Here is an 11,988-nt window from a genome sequence, read left to right as displayed (position 1 = left end):
TGTAGTGGGAGCTTGCAGGCATAGTCAGCTTAAGCAGGGTGGTGTCCAGCCAGGTGTTTGTGGGGAGGAGGCACTGCATGGTGGTGTCCTGCCATTCCAGGTACAGCGGGAGCTGCTCCAGAAGCTCCTGGAAAGTGGTCTATATCATGCAGAATCCCTCCCAGGTGGTCTGAACAATGTGCAGCCACCAGTCCTAGCTGGCCAGGTGGGTCCAGAGGTGGCAGGGCTGGATGCCCAGGTGTGTATAGATAGTCCTGGTGGAGGCATCAGCATCCCTGCTGGGGTCTGGACAGCAGGACAGGGTCTGGGTAGCATCTGTGTGGCTGTAGGGGGGCTGGGATGGCATGGCGAGGCCAGCCGGATGGGTTCTACACATGGGAAGAGCCATCAGGGCCCAGACCGAGCTGAGCAATATGGCAGTTGCTATGGCAGGCCAGCGGGGGGGAAGCGCCACGATGAGCAGGAGCCTGGGGCTCTGGACGTTGCTTCCAGAGCTGAGTGGTGGAGCAGCCACAGCACTGCGGGGCAGAGGCTACAGCAACAGAGCCACCACGTGCTGCCACTGCACTCTGCATGCTGCTCCCAGCCAGAAAAGTGCCTGGGCATGGAGCAGCATGTGGGGCTGCCTTTGAAGATGGCTGCTGGCCATAGGAAGCTGCAGCCAGTCTCCAGCTCCCCCTGGGGGCAGCAGGTGCCTGATGCAGGGCCACAGGGAGTGGAGCAGTCTGGTGCTAGGAGCAACAAATCTGCTCCCATGTCCCTGCACATGTAGACACCGCCCGGGACAGTTTACTCTAGAGTAAATTGATCCCACATTATTTGCATGTGTAGATGCACCCACTGTTTTCCAAAATACATTGCTGTATTTTAAAAGTAAGGCTTGTTTTCCTGTTACTAACCATAAGACTTTACCTTTTGAGTGTATTAAAAGCTATTTTCTATGAATCGGTTGAGCTTACCTAACAATCCCAATTGCTCTATCCTTATCATTATTTGCTGTTTCCCTAATCTTTGCATCCTTCACAGATTTTATCAATAGTGAAAGAAAATAATTAATAGCATCAGGCCTAGTACCAATCAGTGTAGAACCCCACTAAGAACATCCCCATTAGATGCTGATTTCACACTGACAACTACTTTTTGAAATCTGTCAGTTATCTAGTTCTTAATCCATTTAATGTGTGCTTCAATCCCATTTTACAATGCTAATTTTTTAATAGAAATGTCATTTAGAATTAAGTCGACCCCCCTATAAGTCTACAGTAACTACACAGTTCCATTTTTCAAGCAAACTAATGTCATCAAAGAATGAAATAAAGTTTGTCTGACAGGATGTATTTTCTAAAGCTCCATATTGAATGTTATTAGTTATATTCCCCATCCTCAATTTTTTCCATCATTTTACCGTGACTATTATCAGTCAACCCCTGTCCTCCACTGACTTGGGTCATCCAGCTTGCCTATTTACATATTTGCACATTAGTGATCTTCTAGTCTTCCAGTCTTCTGGACTTTCCTATTTCATGGTTTATTTTAAATTAGAATCAACAGGTCAGGAATCTCATCCAGTCCATTAGGATTTTTTGATGTAAAAGATTTCTTAATTAGTAATGGAATGAAAACCATTTTGTGATTGTCATGTGATGCATCTTTTTTTTTTTTTGTAATAAAGAACAGAAATATGAATATTACCTTCTTGTCTCTCCTACTTCATTAGTAATTATGTTACAATCTTCATATAGTAAATAGAATGTACTTTCCTTTTTCCTATCTTTGGTCTGATTTCTTTTGGTTCTGAAAAATACTTAAATATTCCTTCTTACTGTCCTCAGTCCACTGTCCATGTATTGGTCCTTGATATCTTTAGTTTCCCATACCAATGTTGTATATTTCATAACTTCCAATCATATAAATTAATATCTCTTTTCCCTTTCGTCATTTGTCCTATATTATTTCTTTCTTTCTAATTGCTGCCTTTGCTTTGCTACTGAATTGGGTTGTTGTTTTTTTTCCTAAACTTGGCCACTTTTTTCACTATGGAATTGTAGCATTTTGGGAAACAAAGTCTCTTTCATGGATTCACAATTTTTCATTCATATTTTCTGTCTATATATTTCTTCCAAATTGAGGCCATATTTTTTCAGTTTGGGGAAATTAGCTCTCTTTTGAAATACCAAGTGTGTGTATGTGTATGTGTGTATATACATTAGCGCATATATATATGCTAATTCTAAATCTTATTTTGGTTAAAAAATTAAGTCAACCCCCCTATACGTCTACAGTAACTACACATTGGACATTTCTACACAAGACGTTTACTGCGCACTAGGCCTGTGCAAGTAGGCAGCTATTCAATCCGGCTTCAAATCCAACCACTTCAGATACCAGCGATCTGATCCAGAACTCCAGACTGGGTTTCCGCTTTGATCCAGCCGAAGCAGCTCCAAAGCTTCGGAGCCACCTCAGAGATCCAGCCATAGGGTATAATGGGGAATCAATGAAATATCTATAACTTTGTTGTTTCTTGTCTGATTTTGATTAAACTTGCAGGGTTGGTAGCCTCTGCTTAGGGCATGAAGCCTACCAAGCTTAAAGAAGATCGGTGCAAGCGTACGGGGGGAACTGCACTCCAAATTCTTGAACGCAAAACTCATGTCACATCTATGCATTACACAACATGGGGGTGAAAACTGCAGGGGTGGTGGCCCTGGTGAGGCCACAAAGCCTGCCAAGTTTCAAGAAGATCAGTGCAGGTGTTTGGGGGGGAACTGCACCTCAAGCTGCAGGCAGGCAAAACTCATGACATAGATCACCCTGCTGTGCTTTAGCATGCACAGGGTCAAAACTGCAGTGGTGGTGGCCTCTGCTCAGGCCACAAAGCCTGCCAGCTGTCAAGGAGATAGGTGCAGGGCTTCTGGGTTCTGGGGCCCTGCACCTCTAGCTGCTGACAGGCAAAACTCGTCACATGGGTGCTTGTGCAACTGACTGTGTCCGTCTTGGGGCGGGCGGGAGGGACAGTACTGTAGGCCTGTCTGATAACCTACTGGGTTACCAGTTACCAATTAATTAGGATTCACTCAGGGACCAGCTCAATACACAGTAGCTAGCTAATGTAGCCAGTTAATTAGCAACAATTAACACCTACAAAACCACAGACTAAGAAGAAATAATCAATACAGACAATCAACTTCCCCAAGACGGACAGTCAGTTGCACAAGCACCCATGTCATGAGTTTTGCCTGTCAGCAGCTAGAGGTGCCCGGGCCCAGAACCCAGAAGCCCTGCACTGATCTCCTTGACAGCTGACAGGCTTCATGGCTGCAGCAGTTGCTACCATCCCTGCAGTTTTCAACCTGCTGCGCCTTAACACACACAGTGTCATGCATGTCACAAGTTTTGCTTGTCTGCAGCTTGAGCTGCAGTTCCCCCCGCAAACTCCTGCACAAATTGTCTTGAAACTTGGCAGGCTTTGTGGCCTCAGCAGAGGCACCCACCCCTGCAGTTCCCCTCCTCCCCCCCCCGCCCCATAGTGTAATACATACATGTGACATGAGTTTGCTTTCAAAAATTTGGGGTGCAGTTCCCCCCAAACCCCTATACTGATCTTCTTGAGGCTTGCCAGACTTTATTCTCTCAGAAGAGGCCATCACCCCTGCAAGTTTCATCCAAATCAAACAAAAACAACAAGGTTATAGATATTTCATTGATACCCTATTATACTGTATGGCCAAATCACCGAATCAGCTCCGAATCTTTTCCAAAACAATTCAGAAGCTCTGAATCAATTTGGAAAGCCTACAGCTTCCAGCGATTATTTGGATTCATAGATTCAGCCTCCGAATCATCCCCAAATCTGAATCATGATCTGAGCCTTTGCATAGCCCTACTGCTCAGTTGACTAACTGCTCAATACACATCTCAGCATCTACATATGCACATATATTAGGGCACACAAAAAATAATGAACTCTCCAGAGGGGTAGTGTTTGTATTTACAAGTACTACCCTGCTACAGAGGTTTTTTTGTGCACAGCAGCACATGTGTACACACTGCCCTGGCTGGCTGGAGCACAAGAGTGCTTCAGTGCAGGAGTAGCCAACAGGCAGTCTGAAGGCTTCACACTGAAGCAGCCTCATGCCCCAGCCAGCTGCTCCACAACATGTGGAACCAAGTCGGAGCAGCCTGGACTGGCAGGGGACCTGGGGGTCAGCCTGCCAGTCCAGGGCTGCTCTTACCAATCTTCACATGCTGTAGGGGACCTGGCTGAGGCACGAGGGTGCTTCAGCATGAGGCTAGCAGCAGGCATCCCCCACATCTAAAGCACACTTGTGCCCCAACCAGCTGCTTCACAGCACATAAAGCCAGAGCAGCCCTGAGCTGGCAAGATGACTCCAGGGTCCCCTGTCAACCCAGAATGCTCTGAATGGGCTCCACGTACTGCACATGAATAAACACTGGAGCATATTGCATTAATCACAGGTGTAGACAAACCCAGTTAGTAGTACTTTTTCAAGCAAATGGATAACATCAAAGAACGAAATCAGGTTTGTCCCAGTGTCTGTTTTCTAAAGTTCCATATTGAATTATATTAGTTATACTCCCATGTTATGGTTTAGGACTATCTTCTGTTTGCCGATATTTAATATAATGAAATTATGACCTCTGTCCCCTAGTTAAATGCCAGTATGGCTTCTCTACTATTCATTCCATCCAGGAAGAGCACAGACCAACTGCAGATGCTTCCTCAGGCTGACAAAGGGTATTTATACCCGAAAGCTTGCAAATAAGTTTTTCAACTATAGTATTTGAGTTGGTTTAATAAAAGATATCAGATTTACCAAAAGAACCTTGCCTGCCAATTTCCAATCTACAAATTAATACACATTTTTTAAAAATAATGAGGCCCAAAACAGATCCTAACTACCTTGTGTTAGGTGCTATACATTGTGCTTCACAACTCCCTACTTCAGAGCCTCCTCAGTCACCATTTCCATTTTTATTTTTTTTAAACAGATAAAATTCATCTTGGCTTTGTCATTCTCCCTAAGAGCCAGCAGCTTCAGACTTTCAATCTTCTGAGATCTATTAGTTTTTAGATATTTCTTCTAGATTATCCCCTGAGAGATGGAGCTTTTCCCATGCCTGGATTGTACTTAATACATTTCTTACTTGCATTCCCAATTTAAGGTGTTTTGAATGTCAGAAATAAATCAAAGGCTTAATTCGCAGACCAGTTTGCATGGAATAAAAATTCACTCATGGTATTTGCAAACCCAATAGGACATTCCCACAAAAAGCCTACAGTTTTATCACATAGATCAATCCCTATCTTAATTTGTATGCAGCTGAAACCCAGTCTGAACTCTTCAGGTTATGACCATGACACTGGGATACTTTTGATTTTCTTCTTAATTGAAAATCAAATGGTAAAGATAGCTAAATTCTGTGTAGCATAATCTCATCATCTAGCAGGAACAATCAATGATTTCAAAGCAGCACAGCACTAACAGAACTGTAATAAGGCAATTCAAACAACTGTAGTGTGGGCTCAGCTATTTCTTTGTTTTGTTCTTTTTTCCCCCAATACAAAGAACATTAGTTTTTTCTGTTCTGATAGATGCCAAGAACAATATTAATAATATAGCATTTTATGATTTCTGCCTTTTGTGCATCATCATTTCTTTGCTTAAGGCCAGAAGTTCAAGTATCATCTGAGGCTTCTAAACACACACCTTAGCTACTATCAGTTTCTATATCTCTTTCCAGACCCTTCATCTCAATAGGTTGTTATTAAAGGTTTCATGTAGCAACCATAAATGGGAGCATATTTCTTTTATGAACAAATTGGCCAAGAACAAAGACACAAGCCTGGGAAAAGTTACATAATCATAGAATCATAAAATTAAGGTTGGAAGGGACCTCAGAAGGTCATCTAGTCGAACCTCCTGCTCAGAGTAGGACTACCCCCAACTATATCATCTAAATCAAGGCTTTGTCTACCCAGGTAGTTAAAATATCCAAGGATGGAGATTCCACATCCTCTCTGGGTAACCTGTTCCAGTGCTTTACTACCCTCCTAGTCAGAATGTTTCTCCTAATCTCTAACCTAAATTCCCTTACTGAAATTTGAGATAATTACTCCTTGTTCTGTCATTTGACAACACTGGGAACAGTCTGGCTCCATCTTCTCTGTAACCATCCTTCAAGTAGTTGAAGGCTGGTGTTAACTCACTCTTCTCTTCTCCAGACTAAATAAGCCCAATTCCCTCAGTCTCTCCTTATATGTCATGTTCCCCATTTTCATTGCCCTCCTGTGGACTCTCTCCAATTTGTCCACTTCTTTCCTGTAGTGGGAAGCCCAAAACTCATTGGCGATGAATACGGGGTGCACGTGCACCCCTTCAGATCGGCCATGTACTCCCCGGAAGCACCAGCCATGAAACCGGAAGTGCAACTGGTTGACAATCAGCTGCTGTGGAATGCCCCCCCAGGTCGGTGATCGGCTGCTGGGGGACCCCCCCCCCCCCCATCAGCAATCTGGTGCCCACCCCAGATTCAGGAGGCACCAGTCACCCATGCCAGAACTGGCCACTTTACTCCAGATGTGGCCTCACCAGTGTCAAATATAGGGGAATAATCACTTCCCTCAATCTGTTGACAATGCTTCTACTAATGCAGTCCAATATACCATTAGCCTTCTTCATAAAAAGGGCACACTGTTGGCTCATATTCAGCTTACTATCCACTGTAACCCCCAAGTCCTTTTCTGCTGAGCTGCTGCTTAAATCATTCAGTCCCCAGCTTCTACCGGGTACATGACATTGTTCTGTCCTAAGTGCAAGACTTTGCACTTGTCCTTGTTGAGCCTCATGAGATTTCTTTTGATCCAATCCTCCAATTTCTCTAGGTCTCTCTGAATCCTGGCCCTACCCTGCAGTGTATCCACTAGATCCCACAGCTTGGTGTCATCTGCTAACTTGCTGAGGGTGCACTCCATCTTATCTTCCAGGTCATTGATGAAGTTATTGAACAAAACCAGCCCCAGTACCAACCCCTGGGGTACTCCACCTGATACTGGTTGCCAACTAAATATCAAGCCATTGATTACTACCAGTTTGCTATCGACCTTGCAGTTCATTCATCCAACCCATACTTCTTTAGCTTGCTTGCAAGAATGTTATGGGAAACTGTATCAAAAGCCTTGTTAAAGTCAAAGTATATAATGCTCACTGCTCTTCCTGTATCCACAGAGCCAGTCATCTCATTATAGACAGCAATCAGGTTGGTCAGGCATGACTTGCCCCTGGTGAATCCATTCTGAGTGTTCCTAGTCACCTTCTTCTCCAAGTGCTTAGAAATGGATTCCTTAAGGACCTGCTCATGATTTTTCCAGGGACTAAGGTGAGCCTGACTGGTCTATAGTTCCCTGAATACGCCTTCTTCCCTTTCTTAAAGATGGACACTATATTTGCCCTTCTCCAACTGTCCAGAACCTCTCCCAATCACCACAAATTTTCAAAGATAATGGCCAGCAGCTCTGCAATCACAAAAGCCAACTCCCTCAACACCCCAATGTAATATAAAAATCTGATAAAAGTAGCTTCTTAGAGAAACAAGGATTATAGGGCCACATTCTCATTATGGATAGTCATACCTGAAGTGAGAATATAAACTCTAGTCATAAAACTACACTTCAATTTTGGTTGACATTCACCACTATTTACCTAATTTCTGAATTGCGTTTCACATCTACCTTGCCCTTGACAAATCCCATTTTGGACAAACAAAAAGGTAGGCCTGCAGATTACATGTGGATTTTATGACCTTCACATTTGGGACACTTTCTTTGAGTGGTTCTCATATTTTTTCCATGAGTTTAGCCACTAAGATCCCAGGCTAATATTTAACTGCATCAGAATAAGCCATTAGTTCAGCTAAATACCCTCTTTCACAATTCCTGGTATTGCCAAAGAGTAGGAAACCCCATTGGTACTGCCTCTCAGCTGGTGAAAAACCCAGACTGTCACCAACAAGATAAAACAATTTGAAAAATAAAATCATCAGGTTTTTTGAGAGTGTTTAAATGTTTCTTAAATGAGCATTCTGTAAATGTTATCTTCAGTCTGAAACTGCAGGATGCAGCCACTTTTTAGTGTCTGTATTTAAATTTAATAGAGCAGAATTTTATAATTATTCTGCACTGGGACTGCAGAATAATTACAGTGCCATTTGGTGAATTTCCTCCTTAGATGACATCACCTTGAGTATGCAAGCCTCAAGGATATTTTCATACAAAGGTTGTAGTTTCAAGTTGCTATGACAGCTAATCTTGGAATTTTAGTAACACTGGCTAGATTTAGATATAAACTTTGGTGTGAATATCAGAGAGCTCCAGAAATCACTTGCCACTTGCTAGGAGAGGCTTTTTAGATAATAAGGAAAACAATGGCACAAAAGACTCTTTTGCAATGTGAAGAAATGACTTTAGTACAGCAGTTTCATTAGCAACGTTGAATTAAAATTGGCTTTTTATGAACTTTCTTTGGGAGTGGAAGAGTGTGGCAAGGTTCAGAAGCCAGTTACCCTCCACTGCACCCCACCGAAAAAAAAATGTATATACAAAACCCAACTCTCCCTCTTAGGGATCCAAATCAGGCAGTAAGGAGATGTTGAAGGGCGGTGTAGGGGGTGCCAAGTGGGAGAAGCATCAACTCCACAGTATGCAAAGCTGAAATAATAAGGCCTAGCAGGAGGAGAAAAAACTCCAACAAAACACAAAAAATATACTGAACACAGTAGTTGTGAAGGGCAAGGGCATTTTCATGTAAATATAACTTAATATCTGATACCTGGATAATGTGCTGATAAGTCCATTAAATGCCTCCAGTAGAATAAATAACAGGGAACAGAGGTAGGTAGAGACTGTCCCCTTCCCTGGACCTCTGTCAAAGTCCCTCCAGTACACTTCTAAGACAGTCTTGTTGTCCTGGCCTGCTAACGTGCTAACCAGCTGGCCCACTTACTACAAAAATTAAAGCAACAGTCTTCTGTGGAAATTTAAGAATTAGGTTAGGCAGCTATATGTAGCCAGTGATCATCTCCCCATAATATACTTGTCCAACAACTGGCACATTTGTTCTTTACAGAGCCTGGTGTATGTGCTGATGAGTTCTTCATCTTGGGCATGACATTAAACTGCATCCTCTGCTGCCTTGTGGACACTTCTTAGTGGAAGAAAAGCTAGGGACTTTACCCCAACAGAAAAAGGTGCTCATACTGAGGTAAAAGGCAGTTAGCAGCTCAGACTGCTCTTTGGCAAAAGCTACAATCTCTGTGTCACTGAACATCTAGAGTCTCTGGACTCATTCTGGCCTTTGAATTTTGGCTTAATGGTCTAAATCAAGTCTAAAACCAAGTAAATCAAGTCTAAAGGGGGGACGACAGGTCTGTGACAGCCTCTGCTCATCCATAATTCTGTCTTGGCGTATGTGCTGAAAATCTTGGTGAGATGGTCACAGGGATCTGAGAGAGGAATAAGGGCTCGGCCTGTGTGAAGCAGCTAGTATTTGCTTTGGATCTGGATTCGGCTGATTAGGGGGACAGTGATTCAATTCGGTGATTCGAATCACTGTCCCAATTTGATTCAGCCAAATTTGATTCAAAGATTTGACTGCTGCTAAATCTCTGAATCAGCCAGGCCTATCCCCCCCCCCCCCCCCAGCCCAGCAATGGATGCCCCACCCACCCCAGCTCCCGGCTCATTGGGGAAAAAAAAGCCCCAATTCACCAGGTGCTGCCAGGCAGGTGACGATCCCTACTGCCCAGCAATGAGTCCCAGGGCTTTTCCCATTATTTGATTTGGATTCGGAGATTCGGCCACCAAATCTGGCCGAATCTCCTCCAAATTGAGTCACCACCTGAAGCTTCATACAGCCGTAATAAGGGCCCTTAGGCAGCTACCACGATTTCTAAACAGTCTCATTTAGGGATGGCCTGCCTGCCATCCCCAGAAAAAGGTGACTCAAGCAAGCCTTGCCTCACTGCCCACATCGTAGCTCAACTGATTTTATAAACAGAATTGCTTGCTGGAATATATAGACTTTGACCCCTGTAATTGCTTTTCCACTAAACCTACAAGTATCCAGAAAACACTATAGAATTTATTACTGCTGTCTTAAGAACTGACTTCTCTATTCATTTCACAGTGAATGAAAATAAGGCACAGCCTTCTAATCCCATTGAAGAAATAGGGTGAGGGAACAGTTAACATTACCAGAAAAGTACATGGATGTGTAAATCTGTGGTTCCTAGTCAAGGAGTTAATTCATTGTTTCAGTCACTTAAGCTCCAATTAAGCTGGAGTCAGGAAGCTCTTTCAAATCTAATATACAAAACTGAATTCTGCCTATTAGCATTAGGTTAATGACCTCCAGGACACTTCCTCAACTGTCACAATTATCTTTTAAATGTGTGTTGTGGGGAGCAAGAATGGATAGTCTAAGAAGGTATGTATCATAGCAATAAATAAAGACAGTCCCAATTTCCCAATTTTTATGTTTGTAATGGGGCAGCATCCTAGGGGTCGCCGTGCTCCCCCCTGACGCCCCCTTACCGTGCCAAGTTTGCCTAAAAGCACCCTCAAGTCTCAACTGTCACATCTTTGATGTTGACTAGGTAATAGGGAGGCTGCCTTTCCGTCCTCTTGGACACAGCTTTTGGCTATACTCTGACACCATTCTGTAATGGGAGTTCCAGGGCCCCCTAGCCTTATGAGCTATGCGTGGCTCCAACCACCCCTTTACCATGCTCCAAGCCTCGCTGGTGCTCGGGCTTACCGCAGCCTCACCCCCCTCTCTGGGGCTTCTCAATCACTGCCCCCCTCTCTGGGGCTGGGGTCCCCATGCTACCGTGAGTCCCCTATGAGGCCTCCTCCATCCCCTTATAGCCTCACCCAAGTCACCGGTGAAAACAGCAAACACAACACAACACATATTCTAGCCACCTAGCTGAAACATCATTCAAGCCACCCCAAAGGTGCTCCATTTCTGACCAATATCAGGCTGCTCATGCAGTCCAGCCTCTCCTCTTTATTCACTCAGGCAGAGCTCCTTCCCCCTTGGTGGCCAGCAGGGAACTCCCCCCTGGCCTCAGGCCTGGGATTTATATAGGAGCCAGGCCCTGCCCCTTCCAACCAACAGGCCAGGTGCAGGTGCATCCACTTCCCTCATTAAGCAGTTGTCCCAGCAACCTGCACTTGGGTTCCTATCTCTGCTCTCAAAGTAGCAAGCACCTTAGTGCCCTGCTACAATCTTTGATAAAAAAAGGAAAGAACTTCTTGCCAATAACTTTTTATGAAAACTCAGCCTCTTTCCTGAATAGCTTGAGAGAGGTCTCAGCAGACCAACTTCTTGCAACATAGGCTGCTAAAAGTCTCACCATTTTCCATCCAGCTCTAGCAATATATATATATATCTTATGGTCTTTTGTTCTTGTAACTTACACCCACTCTTCGTACATGTCCCACCTTGTATTATAGTGCTTTGTGGTTTTGTGCCTTATTCAGACTGTAATCTCCTTGGGGCACAAACCTGTCAGTTTAATTTGTCTCTAATGCACCATTCTTTCATAAAGCACTGTGTGAATAATAAATGATAATTTTGAAAGAAGCTATTTGGAAGTCAGATGGACTGACAGCAGGGCAGTAAATCAAGAAGAAAATTGGAAAGTTAAAAAGATCTTTCTTAGTTTGTCCTTCTTTTACCCACAAAAGAAAGTTCTTTGTTTTAAAGTATTTTGGAAATTACACAATTAAGAAAACACTTCCTTGGAAAAGTATTGACCCCTAAAATGGAATTGCTGAATATACCAACTAAGTTTATGGAGAGCCTTATAAACATTCTGTGGAGAACAAGAATTACACTGAGTACATTTTATCACTTTAAAAAATCCCAAAATGAAATGTAGTTACATTTAAATTGAAGGAATACA

This window comes from Alligator mississippiensis, chromosome 5, assembly GCF_030867095.1.
Source record: "Alligator mississippiensis isolate rAllMis1 chromosome 5, rAllMis1, whole genome shotgun sequence".
Taxonomy (NCBI): Eukaryota; Metazoa; Chordata; order Crocodylia; family Alligatoridae; genus Alligator; species Alligator mississippiensis.
Note: the sequence above shows the minus strand (reverse complement) of the source record.